The 26624-nt window shown below is 33.4% G+C and overlaps 2 long non-coding RNA genes across 2 annotated transcripts; both read right to left on the bottom strand.

Moving 5' to 3' along the window:
• Positions 1-1627: 1627 nt before the first annotated feature.
• On the bottom strand, positions 1628-3638 carry LOC110939418. The gene is made up of 2 exons (XR_002592242.2): positions 2147-3638; positions 1628-1937 (listed from the first exon to the last, which is right to left on the bottom strand). It is a non-coding gene; the product is annotated as an uncharacterized LOC110939418 (long non-coding RNA).
• An 11397-nt stretch (positions 3639-15035) lies between these two features.
• LOC110939417 lies at positions 15036-16520 on the bottom strand. Its single transcript, XR_002592241.2, has 2 exons — positions 15607-16520; positions 15036-15345 (listed from the first exon to the last, which is right to left on the bottom strand). It is a non-coding gene; the product is annotated as an uncharacterized LOC110939417 (long non-coding RNA).
• Between the last annotated feature and the right edge of the window lie 10104 nt (positions 16521-26624).

Below are 26624 nucleotides of genomic sequence, written 5' to 3'. Positions count from 1 at the left end.
CGTGAGTGTACTCGACCCCTTTTTATTTTAACACTTTTGGGTGCAATACGTGTAACTTATAAAAAACGCACACATACACTTATAAATATGCTTACAAATAAACAATCCAATATAAATGCTTGATACGATATACTTGAATTCATACATGATACTTGTTGCTTTATTCTTGTCATTAACTTCGTACGAGCCTCCCTTAACATGTATAGCGCTATCAGATTAACACACCGCCCGTACTCTTGAGGTCATGTTAAGTAAACAAAATGGTCTTATCATTGCCATGATAGGATTACGCTAGCGAGAATCTTTGGGTTGACAATTATAGTTGCATGATAGTATTGCCATGTTAAGTCCTTGGTATCCAAATTTTTCCATGTGGATTCGTTTAAACTCTTATACTTATACTAGTACGTAAACTTGTATGCTAGCCAATACTTTATGTATTGATCTATAATTTAACACGTATTGCATGAAATTGATGATGATGATAATGATGATGAATGAAATTTAGTAGGAAGACTAGAAACACACATTTAAAGTTTTAGTACTTATGTTGTATTTTGTTCTTTAATTAAGTTGTTGTATTTGCTTTGAAACGATGTACTTGAATTTTAGAAATGAAATGAAATTTTGATTTATTAGATATTGTCACAAATAGTGTTATGAAGTCTCTTACAATCTCGTTTTCGTCTCACTCTGATGTTTCTGCCATCGGTTGGGGTGTGACAACGTGATACGCGAGGGATACCAAAATCGGAAAAATTGGGTTACGACCTAGTTAAGCTTGGGGATCAAGCTAATTCGCATTCATTAAATCCCAGGTGTATTTGAGATCCCCCAAGTGCGATTTTCACTCAGAAATCAACTATTCTTTCTGTTGGTTCATGCAAGATCAATCAAGAACAAAGATTGAACTTGCGATGACGAACATGAGCGGCTAAACCTCTCGTGACTTCCTCTGGTTGAACAATTGTTAGGTTTGCACTAGAATACAGTTTTTATTACATTATGAACTGGTACATTTTGACCACTTGTGTTTAGTTGATTTAAAACAATTGTTTATATTTGAATTACTTGTCTTTTATCAAACATATTTGCAATTTCTTGCATCGTTAGGGGGTTGGTAATTAGGTAGGTGGTTAATATATTCAAGTGGGCAATTGGATTGTTACGATTAGGATTAAAAATTGTCTCTAATTGTTACATCACCTAAGTAGTATTCTAAGGGCATGTCTATATAGTGTTCTTGTGATTAAACTGAGTTTTGTGTAAACATATAGCTTGAATTTCGGAGGGGGTTGCTTTTCTTAAATATGATAACACCTTTATCAATTCATTTCACTATTTTCTTTTAAACCAATCAAAACCCCCAAATCAAGATTAGTAGTTAGTTAATTTGATCATTTAGGTAAACACTAACCATGTATTCCCTGTGGAGACGATCTTACTTACACGTACTCATATATGTATTTAAGTCATTAAAATACTTGTTTTTTTTATTAGCCTACGGCATTGCCTTTTTATCATCCTTTCTTGGATCCATTTCTACAAAATAAGTGATATGTTACTGAAAATGTTACGTATATTAAATATAAAATGAACCTCTAATAAATAACTAGTACTCTCAAAAGAGCAAAAGGCATGGTATCTAAAAAAGCTTGTTCAAACTTTTCCATTTTACAACTCTTAAAAATGCATAAGGTCTCCTAGGAAGCGTATTATGAGTTTGAGAAACCGGTCTCCTATAACCAATATAAGAGTGTAATTAGTAAGTGACAAAATACAAACTAATTGCAATATTTTTTAGGATCCTTATAGAAACATCTTGCGGTTGGCATTTTGTTCTTCAAGCCCAACTATCATGAGGCATACTTTGTCTTGAATAGGTGAACTACTTGACAAGAGGATCCTTTTGGTGGATGTACAACAAAACCACGCGCCTGCATGCATCCAAATATATTTTAAATACTATTACGATTCATAGTGTCCAACAAAAAAGTTTAAACAACACATATTAATATATGCATGCAATCTTTTTAACACCAAACGAAGCAAGAGACTTATTTTGGGGCTAAATCAAAACATTACACATAAGTTTAATTACATAAACCATTAACATTTTTTTACTATAAAAATGAGAAAAACTTACATGAGGTGGCTCATAAAACATTTGTATCAACAAGTAAAACGATCACATAATTGATCCAAGGTGTTTATACGTGGACTTGAATGAAGGTCCACATCATTGAGTTTCCCAAGATGCTTGTTTTAGCTGATGGGCATGTGTCAAATTTTTGCCCCATAAGAAGGTTTGTTAGAGTTTATGAATACATGGGAATGACCGTCATTATATTTTGGAGTTTGTTATTTTTCTAGGTAATCCTATTAGCCTTTGGAGGCACTTGTCTCATCTTCTAGCCATTAAACATCAACTACTCATGGCCAATTTAGTTGCTCAGCTAACACCAAATGAAATCCTTGATCCCAGGAGAATGGTTCTTCATTTTATTTTTTGACCCAATTGCTTCCTCTTATTATTAAGAGCCCGAGTCACGAGTTATGTATACATGCAACCTTCATTAGAAGACCACACACCATTACCCGAACAAGAGCCTAGTGATGAGAATTTTATGCTTAACCTGATTCTACCTCTATACACACCATGGATGGTTACATGATGGTGATGGACATGTTTGTTAATTCAGAAACAAGGGCATGCAGGCTAATAAGAATTTCCCTCTACGTGTTAAGAGATGACCTCAATGAATGGCGTTTGGAGTCTAGAATTCCGGGTAACTTTCGAACCGATATAATATTAAACCTTAGAAATAAGTCTTTATTCTATCAACAATAGTGTAACCTTATCATTGTTAACAATTCATGTAAATCGGCTATATATCATATTTCGCAATGATACAAGTAAGGCTCGATTATAAACAAAGCCGATCCTGGGCAAGCTTGGGCTCAGCTCAGAATTGAAACCGAGCTGAAAATCTAAGTTCAAGCTCGGCTTGGCTTGTTTGGCTCGATTTTAAAAATAACATTTAATACGTAGCTTCCAAAATTAAATAGTCAAAAATATTTTTAAATAGTTCAAAAGTACATATCCAAAATAAGTTCAACGTAATACATTACAAACCAAAATCAAGTTTATCCAAACACAAGACAAGTTTCAAATTTCAATGAAATACAGTGTAAGTTCATTAGCATGGTAATCAACCCCCAAATATACCATAAATATGCAATTGCACTAAAACGACATGCAAAAAATAACCAGTTGTTTTGTAATATATTGTATGAATATAAAAATAAAATGTATTAATAGTAAAATAATTCGAGCTAAACCGAGCCAAGCTAACGAGTGAACCAAACCGATCAAATCCTGCTCGTTACGAATCGAGCTGAGCTAGGCTCACTTTCTAACCGAGTCTAGCCAGTTCGACTCAGTTTCAAACCGAGCCATATCGAGTGAGCTTTTTCTGAGCTAAATCTGAGCGAGTTTTGAGCGAGCTCCGAGCTGTGAGTTTTTTGGACAACCCTAGCCGGAGTATACATGCTTGCGTGTCGGCGGATGGTTCGTTACATGGTAAATGGGTGGAGGAACTCATAGTTGCCTGAAAATGGTGAAATATTTTAGGGAATCGAGAGGTAGCAATACATGTTCAAAAAAGTTGTTCCAAATTTTTATAGGCGAGTTTAGAGGAGTCACGTGGATGGTTGCGTGAAAAAGGAAGGGAAAAGGCTCATGCAAATTGTATGTATTTCTTTATTTGACTTTTCTGACTTTTCTTAACCCTTTATTTTCTCTCTCTCCCCTTTTCTCTCTGTTAAGTCATTGTCATTTCTATTTCTCTCTCTTAACTCATTGTCATTATCATTTCTAACAATATTCATTGGGTATGTATATACATATAAAATTGAATTCTAGAGGAAACACTCAAAAGTGTAAAATCCGTGAGAACGATTTTTATGGCTGAGATTGATGCGGGGACATATTTGTAAATAGTAGGACCCTTAGAACTATCAGGAGGAGTAAAATGGTAAGATCCCAACAAGGGTGCACATGATAATCACATGTCATTTCTCCCATAATATTTAAACGTCCATAACTTTTTTATACATTATTATTTTTTTAAAAAATTATACCATAAAATGCAACGTTTTTTTTATCTTTTCAACGAGTATACTATTAACATACTTTTCGAAAAAAATGAACTGTATTTTTTATGACGTTTTCAACTGGGTTTTTCATGGTGTTTTTCTGAACTGTGTGTTTTTATGGTGTTTTCAATTAGGTTTTTTATGGCGTTTTTCTGAATTTGATTTTTTATGGCGTTTTCAACAGGGTTTTCATTGTATTTTTCCAAACCTAGTGTTTTATGGCGTTTTCAACTGGGTTCTTCATGGTGTTTTTCTGAACCTGGTGCCTTCTGGTGTTTGAACTGGGTATTTCATGGCGTTTTTCTGAACTAGGTGCTTTTATGGCGTGTTTATTTGGACATTTTCTATAGCATTTTCCGAAAACTTCATAAAAATACCCAGTTCATGCCATTTTTTTATTTTAAGAGTATAACAATAGTATACTCGTTGGAAAGATAATAAAACACTCAACTTGTATGTGACTGATCTTTTTGACAATATTACCCTTGGTGTAAGTTAGCACCAATGCCACAAGTCAACACCAAAATCGTTCTAACCATTTTCACACTATTAGGTGTTTTCTCCAAATCCTTCCCCTATATATATATATATATATGTGTGTGTGTGTGTGTGTGTATACTAGCAGGATGTCTGCGCGATGCGGCGGGAGCGACACATCGCGTTGAGATACTCGTTTTTTGTAGCTTTCTTATTCATATAATATTTATTGTAGCATCATTGTCACAGATATAGATCAAAAGAAAATATCAGGTAATCCATTTCATTGTGTTATGCATGGTTCGGTCGGTTCAGTTATTATCGTCAACTGAAGCCGAAACCAAAGTCATCGGTTAGTCTATTTTATTAACTAATCGATTTTTGGTTAATCACTATAGTTTACTCAGTAAGATTGACGGTTCTTGGTTTGGTTCATTAATTTTAGTTAATTTCAAATACCTAACTTAGGCTAAAACTTTTGCTTAGACATATATGAAATTGAGGTATGAATACATGAAATGAAAGTATAAATATATGAAATGGAGATATAAAATATGAAATATATGAACTAGAGGTAGAAAAGTTAGAAATATTTGGAAATATGAATGATTCGGTTTGGTTCAGCTAATTTTGGTTAAATAAGAGTACAAAAAACTGCTAACCGGTTTTTGGTTAATTCGGTTTTCAGTTAATCCAGTTTTTGGTTGATTTCGGTTCAGTTTCGTCTGTTTTCAGTTTCGTTTAGGTTAACGATTTAGTTTTTGCTCACCGATAACCGATTTTGATTAATAACCAATAAGTGAGCGCGCGATGCAGCGGGAAACACAGACATTGCCGCAACGTGCATTGTTCGGTTGGTTAGATTATTATCCTTAACCGAAAACGAGGTCATCGATTAGTATATTTTATTAACCAATCCGTTTTCAGTTAATCGGTTTGGTTTATTCAGTTAGATTGACGTTCTTTTGGTTTCACTCATCTAATTTCGGTTAATAGCCAAAACCAAACTTGGACTAAAACTTTTGATTAGAAATACATGCAATTTAGGTATAAATACATGAAATTGAGGTATAAATACAAAAAATGTGGGTATAAATATGAAAAAAATGAACTGAAGGTATAAAAGCTGGAAATATATGAAAATATAAATGGTTCATTTCAGTTAATTTTGGTTAAATGAGGGTACAAAAAATCGATAACCTTTTTTGGTTAATTGGGGTTTCGGTTAATCGTTTTTAAGTTAATTCAATTTTTGGTTGATTTCGGTTTAGTTTCGGTTAACGATTCAATTATTACTCATCCTCAGATACTGTTAATCACGTAACATATCATTTTTTTAATTAAAAAAACTATAACAATACTATACTCAAATTAAAGAGAATAAAATACTCGTTTATATGGTGTAACTTAAAAAAATATTAACGTACAAAAAAGTTATGACTTTTTAAAAACCGTGAGAGGGGTTAGTTTTCTTATAAGGGATAAAATGTAACTACTAACTAATTATCTAAAATTTTATTAAAGATGAGGGATTAAAGTGTAATCTAGATGAGAGAATTAAATTGATGATATTTAATTACTTGACATTCTGTATCTATTAAACATTCTAGGATAATGACTAACTACCTTGGGCTTCTATCGCTTGTACACTAAGGCATCATCTACATGTACATTTTAATCCACACGTCAATACTGACCAAGACAACTATCGAAACGTCAACAAAAACGAGTAGGTCCGTCACAATACTTTTGAATTTTTAAAACATTATAGTTTATAAAATATGACAAGAATACATATAAGAATTATAAGTTTGTTGTAGAGGGGTAAAAGTGTAACTAATTACCCATAAGTGTGTTAAAACTCATGCATTTAAGTGTAATAAGATATGGGCTAAAACATAATTATTGTTTAAAAGACCAATGTACCCTCATTTTAGAGGTATATTTATAAACTAAGACGATTTTTTTTTTTGGTATCTTAAAATGTGTAACCATCATGCATTAAATAATTTATTATTTACGTTACAGAAATAAAAAATGTGTGCCTTGCAGAGAAGTTATAATATCTATTTTTTGTATTTAAGTCTCTCATGTTTGGCATCAGACTATATAAAAAGGCGATTTCGCAGCATTATTTATTTAGCCAGTTGATGTGGTTCCAACGGTTTCGTTGGAAAAAAAAAACAATGAGAACTTGAAGAAATTTAAAGAGATATATAACAATTGCTGTAGGATGTTATCTACAATACAAAGTTTGTCCATGATTTGAAACTTAGGGCATGTTTGGCTAAGCTTTTTGAAACAATTTATTGACTTATTGGTTTTTTGGAAAAGTTAGTATGGAGTAACTTATTGGCTTTTTTCCCTCACACATACCCTCATTGCCGAACATCATTTTGGAGCTTATGATTTGGTGACCTAGCTTTCCAAAAGTATACATATGGTCCTTTTGGTTTGCACTTTGTAATGCATTTAGTCTCCAGCTTTTTCCAAAAGTACATGGGCGGTCCATGTGGTTTGCACTTTGTAACGCATTTAGTCCCTAACTTAAACATGCTAAAACCTTTAGATTTGTTGGTTGGGGATTAATGCGTTACAAAGTGCAAACCACAAGGACCATCCATGTACTTTTAGAAAGCTAGGGATCCAAATTCAAAATTTTGGTAAACCACAGGGACCATTTGTGTACTCTAGTTAATTTTATGCAAAAACGCATACTATTACAACAAAATCTCTCTTTTTAAATAAACCGATTAGGAGGTATCCATTAAAAGTACACACTTTGAGCGACTTTTTACGAGTTTAACTCATCCTATCTGTTCAAGATGAAACACAAGCAAACGGGTCCACATCCATTGGGTTGTTAGGTATCGGTTTAAATGGGATTGTTTTTGTAGGACATTGGCACAGAGAACTGAATGTGTGCAGGGCCGTTTAAGCGGTTTATTAGCTCTAGGTTTATAGTTAAATTTGCAGTTTTGATGTTTCAATTTATTTTTAGATATTTCTATCAACTACACAACACCTGCAAGCCCCACATTACTATGTTCATCCATTGAAACAAATCTTTACACCTTATTAACAAAATTCATATAAGCACATGATTTATAAGCATCGAAGTGATTACCATTTCATAGGTCAAGTCTAGTTTTTATACGCGTTAAATTGCATGCATTTGATGAGAATTGATTATTTGCAGCTAATGGTCTAAGTTTCCGGGCTCTGTTTTTGTAACTCGATTAGGACCCTCGAGGGCCTAAGCATTCTCGGAGAAGGCCCTGCTCACATCATGCGGCTAAGGTTGTACAACTAAAGTTCATGATAGGATTTGAATATTAAACCTAAACCCTAAAATTTTATCATATTATTGCACACAAAACAAAACAAAGCATATTAAATTTATATTATGTTTTTTCTATAGACAAACAAGGAAAGAAAACTTTTTTTTTAGTTTGGGAGTTAGGATTAAATAAAAAGTCTAATAAAAATAAGTTGTAAGAAGGGTATCAAAGGACCCTGATTAACCTCATTCAACAGGCATTGGAATCGTCTCATCGAACTCTATAATATGAGATTTTATGTTTTCACTTTTGGATGATTTTAGAATTTTTGTTTATATCATTATATCTTTTAATTTAACATTGTGTCTTTTATATATTTGCGTCATTGTGTATTTTTTGCGACTCATTATGTCTTGTTTCCTCTATATTTGGTTATATTTTTTTGGCATTGTATTATATTTTGTGATTAATTGTGTCTTTGTATATTTCTTATATTTAAGAGACTTTATAGGATAACTTTACCCTTAGTTTGCTAGCTATGTCATAATTCTTTATCAATGAGTTTTAATGTAATGGTGCTTAAATTATTGTTGTATGTAAGGTAAGATAAAGTTAGTAAAAGTTACACTAGTCACATATATATAATCTTTTTAGATTTTTTTTGTTTATTTTTCTTCCATATATATTTTATTAGACTTTATAGTTTTGAGTTCTTTTTCTGTTGTTATATTTTTATGTTTTGGTCTATTTTAAAAGGTTCTTTTTCAATGTTTTTACACTTATTTTTTGTTTGGTTTAAAAATATCGAAATGTAGGTAATAACACTGTATAAATGTATTAGTTTTGTATATGTTTTAGTTTATTATTGAGTCGTTTTGGGTGTGATTTATTGTACTCATGTTGTATTGTGTCTTGCAGGAGTTTGTGGCTTAAAAGTGTGGAAAACGAAGCTTAAATTGGAGAAAACGAGCACACGAAGAAGTCCACAGATCTAAACGGAAAAATTTTGAAAAGTGGTTACTCACGTTTCGCAAGAGAGAGCATGTAAGGCTCCGCATTTTGTACTTTCCTTATTTAGAAAGTGTAATTGTATTTCTATTTATGGAAACTTGTATTTGTATTCATTTCCAACTTTGTAATCCGAGACTTCGATCATAATGAAATTCATATTTTATACATACATGTTATACTTACATGGTGGGGTTCAGCTACAAAGTCTATTTTTCCTACAAAGTGTACAAAGTCATAAAACACCACAATTTCAGCCATAAAACACACTCAAAACCCACAAATAACAGAGTAGAAATCATTAAAACACAATATCCAAACCCTAACAGTCCATAAAAACTTCAAACACACCATCGTATAACTATGCATATAAAACACAACATGATAATCAACATAAAACACACTAATGTTAGTCATTCGATAATCAAAGCCTTATCATCCAAAACACAACACAAAACCCACAAATATGCCGTTTTAGTAATCTTCACTTTGTTATTGGTGGGTTTTGAGTGTGTTTTATTGTTAACATTATGGTGTTTTATGACTTTTTACACTTTGTAGGAAAAATGGACTTTGTAGCCAACTCTCACCCATACTTACTTACAATCAATCATTAAATATGGTTTACTTACAAACCGACACTTGTTATACGTGAGATTATTTATACATACATTCACGATACTCGAATTATACTTACATGCGCATTCCATACTTGAAAACATGTTAAATTACCAAATTATTGCATAAAATGATAAAAGAATCAAAGTTCAGGGGCCAAAGTCTGAATAATGAAACTCGGTGTAAGACCCTTACAAACGTTGAATATTTTATATAATATCTTGTGCATTTCTATATCAAAATGCCAATTTTCAAAAACATCGGTGTTACGTCTTAACATAGAGTTCAAACTATACAAACTATATTTACAAAAGTTTAAACATTCAAAAGATGTTTATAAAGTGCTACTTAAGTTTTTGCAAACAACACCAAAGTATTTAGTAACGAAAGACATAATTTAATTGTAGAAGTTTCATTCGTGTGCGTGTTCGGTTCTCTCATCAGCTTGATCTTCACCCGCATATTCGTGTTGGTTACCTATAGTCAAAACACTCAAAATTTTTAGTTATGAGAGTTTAAAACATAGTTATATGAGTTCATAAGGCCACACTGATCAACAACAACAAAATGCAGACATTTTAACCCGTCGAGTGACGCGACGGTATGGAAATGGGTTGTCGCTTGACGCGAGCCCAGTCGCTGGCCGCGACCAAACAATTAAATCCCCATCGCGGGGCGTGAGAGTGGTGTTTCGACAGAAAGTTTTGTTTTTAAACCTGCATATTCCCAGCCAAGCTAGTTTTTACTAAAACAACCATAACTTGTTTTATTTTGATCCGATTTACGTCACGTTTCTTCCTACGTGATCGCAATTTGATCCTCTATAATTTGGAATCAAAAACCGACATCTGAATTAAAAAAATTCTTAAATTTAAGCTCTCGGCTTATATTACTTTCAAGTTATTTTGACCCGTTTAGATTTTTAAACCACAAACTTGGCTTATTACTTTCATTTTTGTATGAGATTGATCTATATGATCATTTCTAAATTTTTGGGACGTTACCCGTGAAGTTTATGCGCCGTTATTTATATGTGTGTCATTTATTCGACCCGTTCAACTATAACTAGTTAAACAAACTTAACACGAATGCTTTATTTGGAGTTCGCGCATCTTTTAGTCATACTCACACCTGAGTTTATGACTTATATTCAGTGTTACCCTTTCTCGGCTAACGACTATAATGACTATTATTTCAAAATCCGGGCGTCATTTCGAAGTCTTTAATCGTGCAACCTTCCCGGTTTGCATCAAGACATCCATTTGACACGTTTAGCTTTCTTAGCGACATCCATCACTTTATTTCACCAAAGTTTCATTACTATGGTTATTTTGACCCGTTTGGTTTTGTTAGCGACATCCAATGCTTTATATCACCAAACATTCGTCATTTGAGTCATTTTGACCCGTTTGACTGTTATAGTGAAATCCATCACTTTTTCTTTCTAACGTAACGTTAAACTCTTAATTAATCCGTTCGGTTTGTCTATACGAAATCCACCGTTTTAGTATCAACCGAACTTAATAATGATACCTTTATCATTCAATATAAATGAACGTAAAATAATAACGAAAATCTACGAAGCATATAGCCATGTACCTTTAAAGCTTTTCTTTTAAGCGGTTATCCGTTCCGCGCTGACCACTCGATGATCCGCCCAAATTGCCAATAGAATTCAATTCGAGTATATCGCTTAGAACTCATGTTTCAATATTCAACATACAACGCGTCTAATAATCAATTAAGTGATTCTTTCGTATTTCTCAATATTTCAAGATCATTTAGACATTTTGTCGAACATCTTATGGGCGGGATTATTATACTAACATAATCAAGTTCATTATTAATAACTTAACCATGTTAAATCATCATATTCTAAATCATATGTCTCATAAGCATAAAGAACATGTAGAATTTTATCATAACAATCAAATAACTACTAATTCATCCTTATAATTCAAGTGTTCATCATTTCATTCACAAAACCCATATAACACATATATGATAATTCTTGAAATTACTAGTTTATGACATGAATTCATTAAATTCTTATCTAAGGCTTGTTCTTAGACTTGTAATCATCATAATTTTGCTAGAACATCAATCATTCTTTCAAGAATTTAAATTATAAGAGTTCATAACAAATCAAAACATCACCAAAGATTAAAATTGAACATACCTTGTGATCTCCTAACTATAGCGATCACGAATTTAGCTTGGAATTGATTCCAAATCGATTTCCTTCTTTGATTTTTAGAGGATTTGATGAATTTAGGGTTTAAGAGGGAGAGCTCTGTTTGCTCTATTTTGGTCGATCAGGAGAAAACACACACTCATACACAAGTGTGTGTTTTGAGCTTATCACTTGTTTTAAAAACAAATTTCAATTATGTCCAATTTGGGCCCTCTAGTTTTAAGGTTTAACTAGGTTAAATATCCCTAGTTTTATTTTCGTATATTTATTATCGATATAATTAATTATACATGTATACACATATATATAATTTAATATTTTTGGGTGTTACACTCGGACGGAACAAAAGGGCGCCACGTCGCGCGACTCCCTTTTCCCTTTTGCGTCGCGTGACACCAAGGCCCATAATCTACAACGAGTTGTTTCCTTGCTGCAGATTGGCCAACTTCCATTCACCCATTTCTTTCCCAATCAACATGCAACCTCCATAAACACAAAACACTAACTCATCTCTATATAAGCAAGCCTCCATCCTCCCATTTTCACTTTCCCAACCCACTTACACTCTCAAAGTACTCTCATTTCAGCTGGAAATCCAAGTTTGAGGCAAAATCCTCTAAGTGCAAAAGTGAGCTTAATCTCACTTTTCTTCATCTTTTCTTCACCTTTTCTTCCACTACAAAGCTTGGAACACCTCTAGCAGTATTTCCACAAGTTTACCATGGTAAACTAAGGTGGAACATCACCATTTTGAGGTCCAAGCTTTCTGTTTTGGAAGATTACATTGAAACTTTTATAAAGCTCATACTTTCTTACATGAATCTTGTGCCTACTTGTTTCTAAACCCATCCATGGTTATGGTACTTGTTAGAGGTTGATCCTTATGAGTTTAGATGTGCAAACACCCTCTAAACTTTATGTTTTAACTAAGGTTTTAGGTGACCTACAAGTGATAAAACCATCCAAGCTCACCATCTTCAATATGGTGAGACTTGTGTTTTGGTAAAGGTGTGAAACATGGAAGCCTTGGCTATCCAAACTCATTACACCACCTCACTTAATGTTTTATCAAGATTCAACTAAGTAGTTTCCTAGTCCTAAAGTAAGTTAACCCCGTCTCGTCTCCAACATTTGCCATGTTGGGTATGACACGTCCGGGTTGTTCTTATTTGGCTACTTAGTATGTTAGTAGATTAGTTGTATTTTATTTTATTCATGACCAACCGGGTTATCAACTATGTTGATAACTTTGTGCTTTGGTGAATCATACAATGAGGTATCCATACCTCCATGCTAGACTTACATGGATTCTAAAATATTATATGATGGACAAATATTAACTTATACTATATAATATATAATATATGATTATGGTTATATGTCGTGAACGTAGGTTACTTTGTCTTTGTTCTCAACTCCTTGGTTTTGATTCTAATGGGCAAATTAGGACCCATGAAATCACTTAAGAACTTAGTGTCAAAACGAGTATTTAGACAAGATATACTTTCGTGTAGTTATACTTTTATATACTTAATTCCGAATCCGAATCTTCCACCAAATCTGAATACTCATACACCTCTGTTTTCCCCTTGTAGGGTAACTTCGGTGTTCCCTCCCCAACAACTATTAAATTTGCGGTTTAATTCGGAAAGCTTTGCAAAACCGTGAGTGTATTCCACCCCTTTTTATTTTAACACTTTTGGGTGCAATACGTGTAACTTATCAAAAACACACACATACACTTATAAACATGCTTACAAATAAACAATCCAATATACATGCTTGATACGATATACTTGAACTCATACATGATACTTGTTGCTTTATTCTTGTCATTAAATTCGTACGAGCCTCCCTTAACATGTATAACGCTATAGGATTAACTCACCGCCCGTACTCTTGAGGTTATGTTAAGTAAACAAAACGGTCTTATCATTGCCATGATAGGATTACGCTAGCGTGAATCTCTGGGTTGACAATTATAGTTGCATGATAGTATTGCCATGTTAGGTTCTTGGTATCCAAATTTTTCCATGTGGATTCGTTTAAACTCTTATACTTATGATAGTACTTAAACTTGTATGCTCACCAATACTTTATGTATTGATCTATACTTTAACACGTATTCCAAGAAATTGATGATGATGAATGAAATCTAGTGGGAAGACTAGAAACACACCGTTAAATTTTTAGTACTTATGTTGTATTTTGTTCTTTGATTAAGTTGTTGTATTTGCTTCAAAACGATGTACTTGAATTTTAGCAATGAAATGAAATTTTGATTTTATTAAATATTATCACAAATAGTGTTATGAAGTCTCTTACAATCTCGTTTTCGTCTCACTCCGATGTTTCCGCCATCGGTTGGGATGTGACAAGACCCCACATGATACACGAGGGAGACCAAAATAGGAAAAATTAGGTTACGACCGAGTTAAGCTTGGGGATCAAGCTAATCCGCATTCATTAAATCCCAGGCGTATTCAAGAGCCCCCAAGTGTGATTTTCACCCAGAAATCAAGTATTCTTTGTGTTGGTTCGTACAAGATCAATCAAGAACGAAGATTGAACTTGTGATGACGAACATGCGCGGCTAAACCTCTCGTGACTTCCTCTGGTTGAACAATTGTTAGGTTTGCACTAGAATTCAGTTTTTATTACATTATGAACTGGTACATCTTGACCACTTGTGTTTGGTTGATTTAAAACAGTTGTTTATGTTTGAATTACTTGTCTTTTATCAAACATATTTGCGATTTCTTGCATCGTTAGCGGGTTGGTAATTAGGTAGGAGGTTAATATATTCAAGTGGGCAATTGGATTGTTACGATTAGGATTAAAAATTGTCTCTAATTGTTATTTCACCTAAGTAGTATTCTAAGGGCATGTCTATGTAGTGTTCTTGTGATTAAACTGAGTTTTGTGTAAACATACATCTTGAATTCTGGAGGGGGTTGCTTTTCTTAAATATGATAACACCTTTCTCAATTCATTTCACTATTTTCTTTCAAATCAATCAAAACCCCCAAATCAAGATTAGTAGTTAGTTAATTTGACCATCTAGTTAAACACTAACCACGTATTCCCTGTGGAGACGATCTACTTACACGTACTCATATATGTATTCAAGTCATTAAAATACTTGTTTTTTGATTAGCCTACGACATTGCCTTTTTATCATCCTCTCTTAGATCCATTTCTACAAAATAAGTGATATGTTACTGAAAATGTTACGTATATTAAATATTAAATGAACCTCTAATAAATAACTAGTACCCTCAAAACAACAAGAGGCATGGTATCTAAAAAAGCTTGTTCAAACTTTTCCATCGTACAACTCTTAAAAAGACATAAGGTCTCCTAGGATGCATATCACGAGTTTGAGAAACCGGTCTCCTATAACTAATATAAGAGTGTAATTAGTAAGTGAAAAAATAGAAACTAATTGCAATATTTTCTAGGATCCTTATAGAAACATCTTGCAGTTGGCATTTAGTTCTTCAAGCGCAACTATCATGAGGCATACTTTGTCTTGAATATATCCATGACCAGCCATTGAACTACTTGACAAGAGGATCCTTTTGGTGGATGTACAACAAAATCATGCACCTGCATGCATCCAAATATATTTTAAATACTATTACGGTTCATAGTGTCCAACAAATAAATTTAAACAACATAAATTAATATACACATGCAATACTTTTAACACCAAACGAAGCAAGAGACTTATTTTGGGGCTAAATCAAAACATTACACATAAGTTTAATTACATAAACCACTAACATTTTGTTACTATAAAAATGAGGTGGCTCATAAAACATTTGTATCAAGAAGTAAAACGATCACATAAAATTGAGAAAAACTTACATGAGGTGGCTCATAAAATTGATCCAAGGTGTTTATACGTGGACCTGATCGAAGGTCCACATCAGTGAGTTTCCCAAGATGCTTGTTTTAGCTGATGGGAATGTGTTAAATTTTTGTCTGATAAGAAGGTTTGTTAGAGTTTACGAATACATGGGAATGACCGTCATTATATTTTGGAGTTTGTTAATTTTCTAGGTAATCCTGTTAGCCTTTGGAGGCACTTGTCTCATCTTCTAGCCATTAAATATCAACTACTCATGGCCAATTTAGTTGACCAGCTAACACCGAATGAAATCCTTGATCCCTGGAGAATGGTTCTTCATTTGATTTTTCGACCAAATTGCTTCCTTTTATTATTAAGAGCCCGACTCACGATTTATGTATACATGCAGCCTTCCTTAGAAAACCACACATCATTACCTGAACTATAGCCTGGTGATGAGAATTTTATGGTCAGCCCGATTCTACCTCTATACACACCATGGATGGTTACGTGATGGTGATGGACATGTTCGTAAATTCAGAAACAAGGGCATGTAGGCTAATAAGAATTTCCCTCTACGTGTTAAGAGATGACCTCAATGAATGGCGCTTGGAGTCTAGAATTTCGGGTAATTTTCGAACCGATATAATGTTAAACCTTAGAAATAAGTTCTTTATTCTATCAACAATAGTGTAACCTTATCATTGTCAACAATTCATGTAAATCGGCTATATATCATATTTCGCTATGATACAAGTAGGGCTCGATTATAAACAAAGTCGACCCAGGGCAAGCTTGGGCTCGGCTCAGAATTGAAACCGAGCTGAAAATCTAAGTTCAAGCTCGGCTTGGCTTGTTTGGCTCGATTTTAAAGATAACATTAAATACATAGCTTCAAAAATTAAATAGTAAAAAATATTTTTAAATAGTTCAAAAGAACATATCCAAAATAAGTTCAACCTAATATATTACAAACCAAAATCAAGTTTATCCAAACACAAGACAAGTTTCAAATTTCAATGAAATACAATGTAAGTTCATTAGTATGGTAATCAACCCCCAATTATGCAATTGCACTAAAACAACATGCGAAAAATAACTAGTTGTTTTGTAATATATTATATGAATATAAAAATAAAATATATTAATAGTAAAATAATTCGAGCTAAACCGAGCCAAGCTAACAAGTGAGCTAAACCAAGCAAATCCTACTCGTTAAGAATCGAGCCGAGCTAGGCTCACTTTCCAATCGAGTCCAGCCGGTTCGACTCAGTTTCAAACCGAGCCATATCGAGTGAGCTTTTTCTAAGCTAAATCTGAGCGAGTTTTGAGCTAGCTCCAAGCTGTGAGCTTTTTGGACAACCCTAGCCGGAGTATACATGCTTGCGTGTCGGCGGATGGTTCGTTACATGGCAAATGGATGGAGGAATTCAGAGTTGCCTGAAAATGGTGAAATATTTTAGGGAATCGAGAGGTAGCGATACATGTTCGAAAAATTTGTTCCAAATTTTTATAGGCAAGTTTAGAGGAGTCACGTGGATGGTTGCGTGAAAAAAGGAAGGGAAGAGGCTCATGCAAATTGTATGTCTTTCTTTATTTGACCTTTCTGATTTTTCTTAACCCTTTATTTTCTCTCTCCCCTTTCTCTTTGTTAAGTCATTGTCAATATCATTTCTATTTCTTTCTCTTTAAGCCATTGTCACTATCATTTCTAACAATATTCATTGGGTATGTATATACATATAGAATTGGGTTATGGAGAAAACACTCAAAAGTGTAAAATCCGTGAGAACGATTTTTGTGGCTGAGATTGATGTGGTGACATTTTTGTGAATACTAGGACCCTTAGAACTATTAGGAGGGGTAAAATGGTAGGATCCTAACTAAGGTGCACATGCTAATCACATGCCATTTCTCCCATAATATTTAAACGTTCATAACATTTTTATACTTTATTATTTTTTTTTAAATTACACCATAAAATGCAACGTTTTTTTATCTTTTCAACGAGTATACTATTGATATACTTTTCGAAAAAAATGAACTGTATTTTTTATGACGTTTTCAACTGGGTTTTTCATGGTGTTTGTCTGAACTGGGTGTTTTTATGGTGCTTTCAATTAGGTTTTTTATGGCGTTTTTCTTAATTTGGTTTTTATGGCGTTTTCAACTGGGTTTTTTCATGGTGTTTTTTGAACCTGGTGTTTTATGGCGTTTTGAACTGGGTATTTCGTGGCGTTTTTCTGAACTATGTGTTTTGATGGCGTGTTTATTTGGACATTTTCTATGGCATTTTCTGAAAACTTCATAAAAATACTCGGTTCATGCCATTTTTTATTTTAAGAGTATAACAATAGTATACTCGTTGGAAAGATAATAAAACACTCGACTTGCATGTGAATGATCTTTTTGACAATATTATCCTTGGTGTAAGTTAGCACCAATGCCACAAGTCAACACCAAAATCATTCTTATCATTTTCACACTATTAGGCGTTTTCTCCAAATCCTGCTCCTATATATATATATATATATATATGGTGGGGTTCTTGAGTGAACACTAGTATATTTGTGAACTGAGTGAACAAATCCTGGCCATTGATTTACATAATCAAATTTTAAAATACACTAGTGTATTTTTATTATCAAATCATGGCCATTGATTTACACTTGTATTTACACTTGTGTATTGATAATCAAGGGCTAGGATTAGTTCACAAGTGTTCATAATCAAGGGGTTTGCTCACAAATGAACCCAACCCTATATATATATATATATATATATATATATATATATATAAACAGGATCAGGAGAAAACGGTAGAAAGTGTGAGAACGGTGAGAACGCTTCCTGGCCTAACACGTGTCACGCCGCTTAGAGAAAGGCGGGGGGACTTTTTTGTCCTTTCATATTTCTTTTTTATTAACGCGTGTCCCTTCATCTTTCCATCTTTTTGGCGTTTATTAAATACGCGACGTTTTTATTGTTTTTAGATCAGAACTATAGTAAATATTTTGGCGTTTTAAGTATTTGTTTTGGCGTTTTTATAGATTTAAAAAAATCAGTAATTTTCTTTGATTTTATTATATCAAGTGTTTTGCCATCTAGGATACAGGCCTATAATGTGACAGGCAATTATGGCGTTTTGAAAAGATAAATAAGTTTCAATTTTCCATGTAGTGGTATTAATATAACTTTAATGTTTTTGGCAATAAATGATACCGTCTCTTTATTTCACTGTTTCGTTCAATTTTCATCTGTCAATTAGTGTTGATTTTTCCAGTAATACTTTGTTTGCGTTTTTGGCGTTTTTTATAGCAACCTCGTACTTTGCTAGCATTCGTTCTCACACTATCAGGCGTTTTGGTGTTTGTAGATTTTGACGTTTTATACTCTTTTTTTTTAAATAGCAGAGAATTAGATGATAAACAACACAGAATTACATAACAAACAATAGATAATGAAAAAAAATTAAAAAGTACAATCTAATTTCTCATTCAAATCTTCACTGTCATCAGCCTCTTCTACTTTAACCTTTTTGGCGTTTTGAACCTGTTTTTGAATGCCTTATATAGATCCTTATTTTCCTACATAACGACCGTCTTTAGAAAATGCTTATTTTTTGTGGCATCCTTTATGGTGGGTGGTTATATACTTTGTTTGATGACATGTTGAAGATCAACGCCTGCTTTAATGTATTGATCCCTTCATGCCATCCATATATCCATCAAGAACAAAGTGGCATGATGTCATATCAGTGTCAGCAGTCTCTTTGTCTTGAATATTTGTTCATCTCATTCAGCAAAAGATTATAGAGATACCCAACTCAGAGAAGAATCCATTCAGTGAAACTTCATTCAGATCAATACTCAATATAGCAGAATCGAGGTTCTGACTCTGTGGCTTTTTTAAGTATTTTTTTTTGGCGTTTTAAAGTGAATGGTTTCTAGGGAATATGGCGTTTGTTTCTGGTTTTGTGATAAGTTGTTTGTGCAGAGAAGTCTCTAATAAATGATATTAATAAAGTAGTCGTCTTTTCAGTTTTACTGTTTTTTTGTTCAGCTTTTTCAGCTTTGGCGTTTTTGAATGGGTTTTAATAGTTTTTGGCGTTTTTTTTTTCCATTTTTAGCTTTTTTTAATTAATACTTCTGTAAGTTACTTTCATTATAGTTTTGGAGTTTTTGGCGTTTTTTACTCCATTTATGGCGTTTTCATATGCATTATGACTGTTTGGCGTTTAATTAAGATAATGTATTTTTTTTATTCTAAATTGAAAAATACATAGCAAACAACAGAAAAAGAAAATTAAAAAAAAAACAATTAATCTTCCAAATCTTCACTGTCATCAATCTCTTTCTTCTTTGAATCATGTTCACTGGTGGTTTGGCTTAGGGGCTGTTTGGTAGCCTCTGAATGGTCATTAAGAGCCTACCTCTTAATGGAACCATTAAGAATTTTACCAATGAGAAGGTAGAAGAATGTGACATGTGATGATTTACCATTCAGAGGTTACCTCTTAACCATTCAGACTTGAGGTTACATCTTATTCATTCAGAGGTTTTAAACCATTAAGAGGTAGCATCTGAATGGTCATTAAGAGGCTACCAAACAGCCCCTTAGCCATGCTTGTGTTTTTGTGGCCGTTTGGAAAGTCAAAATGACATGAGTTTTTTTTTTTTAAATGTATCTTCAAACAACTCAGTAGTGTCATTCGTCTTTTCATGCCATTTAAATATTCATCAAGAACAAAACACAGAAAATGACATAAGTTTGACCCCATCATCTTTTTGTTTATGATTTGTCCATTTCATGCAGCAAAATGTTATTTGAGTCACGGCACCTCATGGAAGAATGCATTATTCGACACTTTGGCGTTTTTGGCGTTTTACTGAGGAAATAGTGTATCTGAAAGAAACGTCGATCTTTTGGAATCTTTTTGATGTTTGAGTGTTTTTGGCGTTTTCTAAGATGAATGGTATATAGTAGAAAATATGGCGTTTTTGAGTAGTTGTGTTTGATGTTTTGGGAATTGGCGTTTGTAAGTTGAATGGTATATAGTAGAAAATATGGCGTTTCAGGTTCTGGGGGATGTGTTTTTATGTCTTGGATGTTTTTTGTTTATATAGCGATGTGATTTGGTTCGTATGGGCGTTTTATTCATCATTATGGCGTTTTGGTATAGAGGTGTAAAGACGCTTTTACCCTTAATGATGCGCGTCCACGTAAGAAAATTGATGTTATTTACGAAAACGCCACCGCGCCAATCTAGTCCATAGATTGTTTTAATCGGACGATCGATAAGCGTTCTCACCGTTCTCACACTTTCTACCGTTTTCTCCAAATCCCGACCCTATATATATATATATATATATATATATATATATATATATATATATATATATATATATATATATATATATATATATATATATATATATGGTAGGGTTCATGTGAGAACCACCTTTATTGTGAGAACAACGAGAACCAATGTGAACACAACAAAATAAACCCACAAAACCACCAAAAACCTAAAAAAAACCTAACCCCCCCAAGCTAAATGCTAAAAACTAAACCCACAAAAAACCTAAAAAATCTAAAAAACACACACATTTTTTTTAATATTTTTATGTTTAAATCGCTACTTTTAGTAGCAAAAAAAAAAACTTTTTTTAAATTTTAAATTTTTTTAATAACGAAAAGTAGCGATTTAAACATAAAAAATATTTTTTTTTTGTGTTTTTTAGATTTTTTTAGGTATTTTTGTTGTGTTCACTTTGGTTCTCGCAATAAAGGGTGGTTCCTAACGGATCCTTCTCCTCTCTCTCTCTCTCTCTCTCTCTCTATATATATATATATATATATATATATATATATATATGGTGGGGTTCATGCGAGAACCACCTTTATTGCGAAAAACGCGAGAACCAATGTGAATACAACAAAATAAACCCACTACACCACCAAAAACCTAAAAAAAACCTAACCCCCCCCCTAAAAAAAACCTAAACTCCCTCCCCCCAAGCTAAATGCTAAAAACTACCCCCCCCCCCCACCTAAGCTAAATGCTAAAACCTAAACTATAAAGCTAAACCCTCAAAAAACCTAAAAAAAATCTAAAAAACACACAATTTTTTTATATTTTTTTTTTATAAAATCGCTACTTTTAGTATCCAATTTTTTTAATTTTTTTATTAACGAAAAGTAGCGATTTTTATAAAAAAAATATTGTGTGTTTTTTAGATTTTTTAGGTATTTTTGGTTGTGTTCACACTGGTTTCGCAATAAAGGGTGGTTCCTAACTAGTGGTTTTCATTTGAACCTTCCCCTATATATATATATATATATATATATATATATAGGGGAAGGTTCAAATGAAAACCACTAGTTATTGTGAAAACTCGAAAACTAATTAAAAAAGCCAAAAAAAAAATACAAAATTTTTTTTTTTAATTTTTTTTTTTGCAATCAAAATTTCGCAGGTTTTTTAATATAAAAAAAATTTTCAAAAAAAAAAAATTTTTTTTGTGTAGTGCACATGTGTAATACTGCACATATGTATGTGTACTACACATGTGTATTATTACACATGTGCACTACACAAATTTTTTTTTTTTTTTGAAAAAAAGTTTTTTTTATATATAAAAACTAGCGATTTTATAAAAAAAAATTGAAAAAAAAAATTTGTGTGTTTTTTAGGCTTTTTTTAGTTAGTTTTCGAGTTTTCACAATAAAAGTGGTTTTCATTTGAACCATCCCCTATATATATATATATATATATATATATATATATATATAGATAGGGTGAGGTTCATGTAAAAAAGGTCCTTTTTCGTGAGAAGTGTGAGAAGGTATAGGAATTGACATGTAGACATCATGTTTTGGTCTTAGGCATGATGTTTTGGGTTGTTTTGGGAAGAAAAACACCAAACATAACAATTTAAAATACAATACAATAAATTCTAGGCATGAAATTTAAGACACAACTAAAACACACCAATTAACAATTAAAACACACTACTTGATGTTCTTGGCATGGTGTTTTAAGTTTTAAGCCTAGAATTCATTACATTGTGTCTTAAATTATTATCTTTGATGTTTTTCTTACCAAAACATGATGGCTAAGTCTAAAACATAATGTCTTCATGTCAATTCCTATGACTTCTCACACTTCTCACGAAAATTGTCATTTTTACAGGATCCTAAACCTATATATATATATATATGTGTGTGTGTATACTAGCAGGATGCCCGCGCAATGCGACGGGAGCGACACATCGCGTTGCGATACTCATTTTTTGTAGTTTTCTTATTCATATAATATTTATTGTAGCATCATTGTCATAGATTGTCACACCCCGATTTCCACGCGTCACCGGTGGGCCCGGTGTGGGGTACAGTGACGTAGTTGGCATCGTCATAGACAATCAACACAATATAATAATGCACAGCGGAAGCAGAATAGATACATTTCAACTTTTAATTAAAATGACATAATAACATCATAAGTAGTTGAAACGGATCCACAGGCGGATCAAATAAAAATAAGATAAAATTGTTCAACAGTTATTTGTCGTCCGAGCTTGCGAGACTATAGTGGACGCTCTTAGGAAGCAGCCAGCCTAGTTCGTATAGTACCTGCACTTAACCTTTTGGGAAAAATACGTCAGTTTACACTGGTAAATACAAATCGACTGACTCATTTTGAAAATGATTGAAAATTGATTTAAATGCACAAGGCATAAATATTTTTATTAACTTGGGATAATTATGCAATATAAACTTGTGAACGATTTACATGCACTCGTATCTTTGGTGGCCCGGGATCTGCTGTCCGGGCTAAAGATTAAATGACACACCACATTAAAGAGTTATACACGCCAAGTGTACGCCTACACCCCGTGCTCTGGTCGTGGCCATCTCGTAAGATAATGCCAAGGATATCCGGGACACGGTCAATAACCCCCAAAGCCTAAAGTAAGACAAGACTGTTTAAACGAGTCGCACAATCTATTCAAGACTGTACACCCATGAGGTGCAGGACTTGTGCGCCCGATCAAGCGGTATTTTAAATACCGTACCCCAAGCCCGTATAGGGAAAATAAGTCAAAATGTATTTACCTGAGCAAGTATAAGTCACAAATGATAAGTGTTGGTAGCTTTTACTGGGCCTCCTAATCTGGAACAAAGGTTTATAATAACCTATTAGATTCCTAACGGGTCTTTTATTTAAGCCTAAGCTTTGACCGGTTAGTTTTAAAGATGATACGGTACAAGCGCACGATTATGCGAAAGACCAGATAGAATGTGATTTAGACCCGAAAAGTTTGAATACTTGTATAATATGGGTATACTAAATACATTCTGGATTTTGAGATAAAAATGATAACGTTTGACCCGTTTCGGTCAATTTACGCAAACTAGTTACGTAAACCGAACCGAACGCAAGAAGGGCGTTACGGGTAGCCAAAAGAGTCAAATGCAAGTTCCCTGAGATAATATGCTTTAGATATGATATAATATCAGTAAGTTAGGTTCTATATTGCCCGGAATAATTTTAAACTCAATTTATGCCTCATAAGGGCATTTTGGTCATTTAAGAGATTATAAAAGAGTCAAATTAGAAATCTGAGTTTCGGGTCTGGTTTATACAGTAAATATACTTTATTTAACATGTTATAACAGTAGGGTATGACCCATATACCAAAATTTAACATTTAAAATCAAACTATGCACCGTAGGGGTATTTTAGTAAATTCACAAGGGCTAAAACTGCCAAAACTGGAAACCTGAGTTCATATACTTATACTTACTGTTATTATATGAAAATATACTAATTACATCAGTAGGTATAAGTCTTACATGTTAAAAATGAGTAATACGCTTACTATGCGCTAAAAACGCTTAAAATACGATTTAAAGGCGTTTCCGGGTTTTTAAAATAAATCTGGGATTTTTATATTTCCAGAAGACTTAAAATAATTTATTTAACATATAAAATCAGTAGGAAAAGGTTTCGGGTCAAAAGAGTGCATAGAACTCATTTTATGGCCTAAACGGTCAAAACCGACATAAACCGAAATAACTAAGTGATCTAAGATACGACCAGCCAAAAATTAAATAAAAATCATCAAAAATCCCAAAATATTATATAACATCAGTGGGTAAAAAGTTTTATATCAAAACGTGGCCTGAAATAGGTTATATGCGAAAAGGGCCGTTTATGTAACTTAAGAACATAGTTTTACGCTAATGGCCATAACTCAAAATCTGGACCACCAACTGATCCGAAATTTTTGGTGCAAGTTTATATATTAGAAATAAAGATCTCTACTCTTTCTCTTTTCAAAAAAACACGTTTTATATCAAAAAGGGCAAAATAGTCAACTTTTAAGCATAATCGGAAACATGCAATTGAATCGGCTAAGTATAGACTCAAACAACAAAAATTCCAGAGAGTTTTACCGAAATAAAAATGGTAAAAAATACTCTCCAATACAGATCTCAAACATGCATGTACGAATCCGAATCGATAGTCTACGAAATAGTCGTTTTACAAGACTTTCGGTTCCGATTCGTATTTATACTAAAGATTGTCGAGTTTATTATGATAAAACATATTCTTGCATGTATTACAAGTTATTTATGATGATCAAACAGATTGCATGTCCTTTACATTACCATTTAAGCTATTTTTTACAAAAACCATTTCTGTTGACTTTTTATGAATGCCTTTGGCTCGACAATTAGCATGCAATAAGTGGGAATCAGAGAATACCCTTTTGAGGGTTTGTTTCCTGCATCAATACCAACATATATCTGGTTTCAATTTGAGAAATGACTGAGTAAAACTCGTTTAATCAGAAAGTCAAAGTATAAGAACAATCAGTTTGACTTTTAGCAATTAACCTATGCTAGAACGAATCAAGGACTAAATTAGAAGCTTACAAAGGTCCTATTGATGCTTAGCTAACACTTGGAGTCGGCCTTGATGTCCAGAAATTGCTTGTGAAGTTCTTGCAAGTTGAGAGCTTCTTGGTTACTATGAAATTGCCAAAGAAATGGACTTTTGATCTGATTTATGGTGTAATCAGAGGTTGGGAATAGGTCACTGTAGTTCTAGGCATGCATGGGCACTTATTGGAGCAAAATGGAGGTGGCCACAGCTGTTTACAACTTCAAATTCGGACCAAATAACCCATTTTCGCGATTTTCTGCACCTGATAGTCCCACGCGGCCCGCCTGGGTCTGTCCAGGCGGGTCGCCTGACCTGCTGTTCAGCCAAACTACTTCCAAACTTGGCAGATTTGGTCCCTGGTCTTGCACGCGATGTTTCGGCTACTTTTCTTGACTCGTAAACCCCCAAACTTGGTTTCTAAGAACCTTAGGACATTTACCAACATGGTAATATCCTCGAATCACTTTGCGCTCAACCGAAAAGCCATGAAATTCGACGTTGACGCTTTTAACCCCTCAAGTACGGTTTTGGCCATAACTTTCTCATACGTTGACGAAACTTCACGAAATTTTAACCACATATTCTAGTGAGTATATTTTAGCTTCTCAAAGCTTCGGGTCTGCCAAAAGTTCACTCAGAGGTATAAATTTAACATGTTGACACTTTTGGCCCCTATAGTTTGCAATTCCTCACTTTTGTGCAATTTCCGCGTCGTATGATCCATGAACCATCCGTTTAAGGTTATGAACATTATGTAGGGTTATCATAGAGTCTATTTATCCATTGACACTTTGGACCCTTACGTTCCATAGTTTTCACCGTTTGTCACTTTTAGTCCCTCTAAAGTTTGTTTTCACATACCGGAACCTTATGACACGTGTCAAGACATTATTGGACTGAATTTTTCGAGGTGTTACATAGATATACATCAAAAGCAAAGTATCGGGTAATCCATTTCATTGTGTTGTGCATGGTTTGGTTGGTTCAGTTATTATCCTCAACCGAAGCCGAAACCAAGGTCATTGGTTAGTCTATTTTATTAACCAATCAGTTTTCGGTTAATCACTTCGGTTTATTCGG

This window comes from Helianthus annuus, chromosome 5 (assembly GCF_002127325.2).
Source record: "Helianthus annuus cultivar XRQ/B chromosome 5, HanXRQr2.0-SUNRISE, whole genome shotgun sequence".
In the NCBI taxonomy this organism is placed as follows: domain Eukaryota; kingdom Viridiplantae; phylum Streptophyta; class Magnoliopsida; order Asterales; family Asteraceae; genus Helianthus; species Helianthus annuus.
The sequence above is the reverse complement of the archived record's forward strand: the minus strand, read 5'-3'. Positions and strand labels throughout refer to the sequence as shown.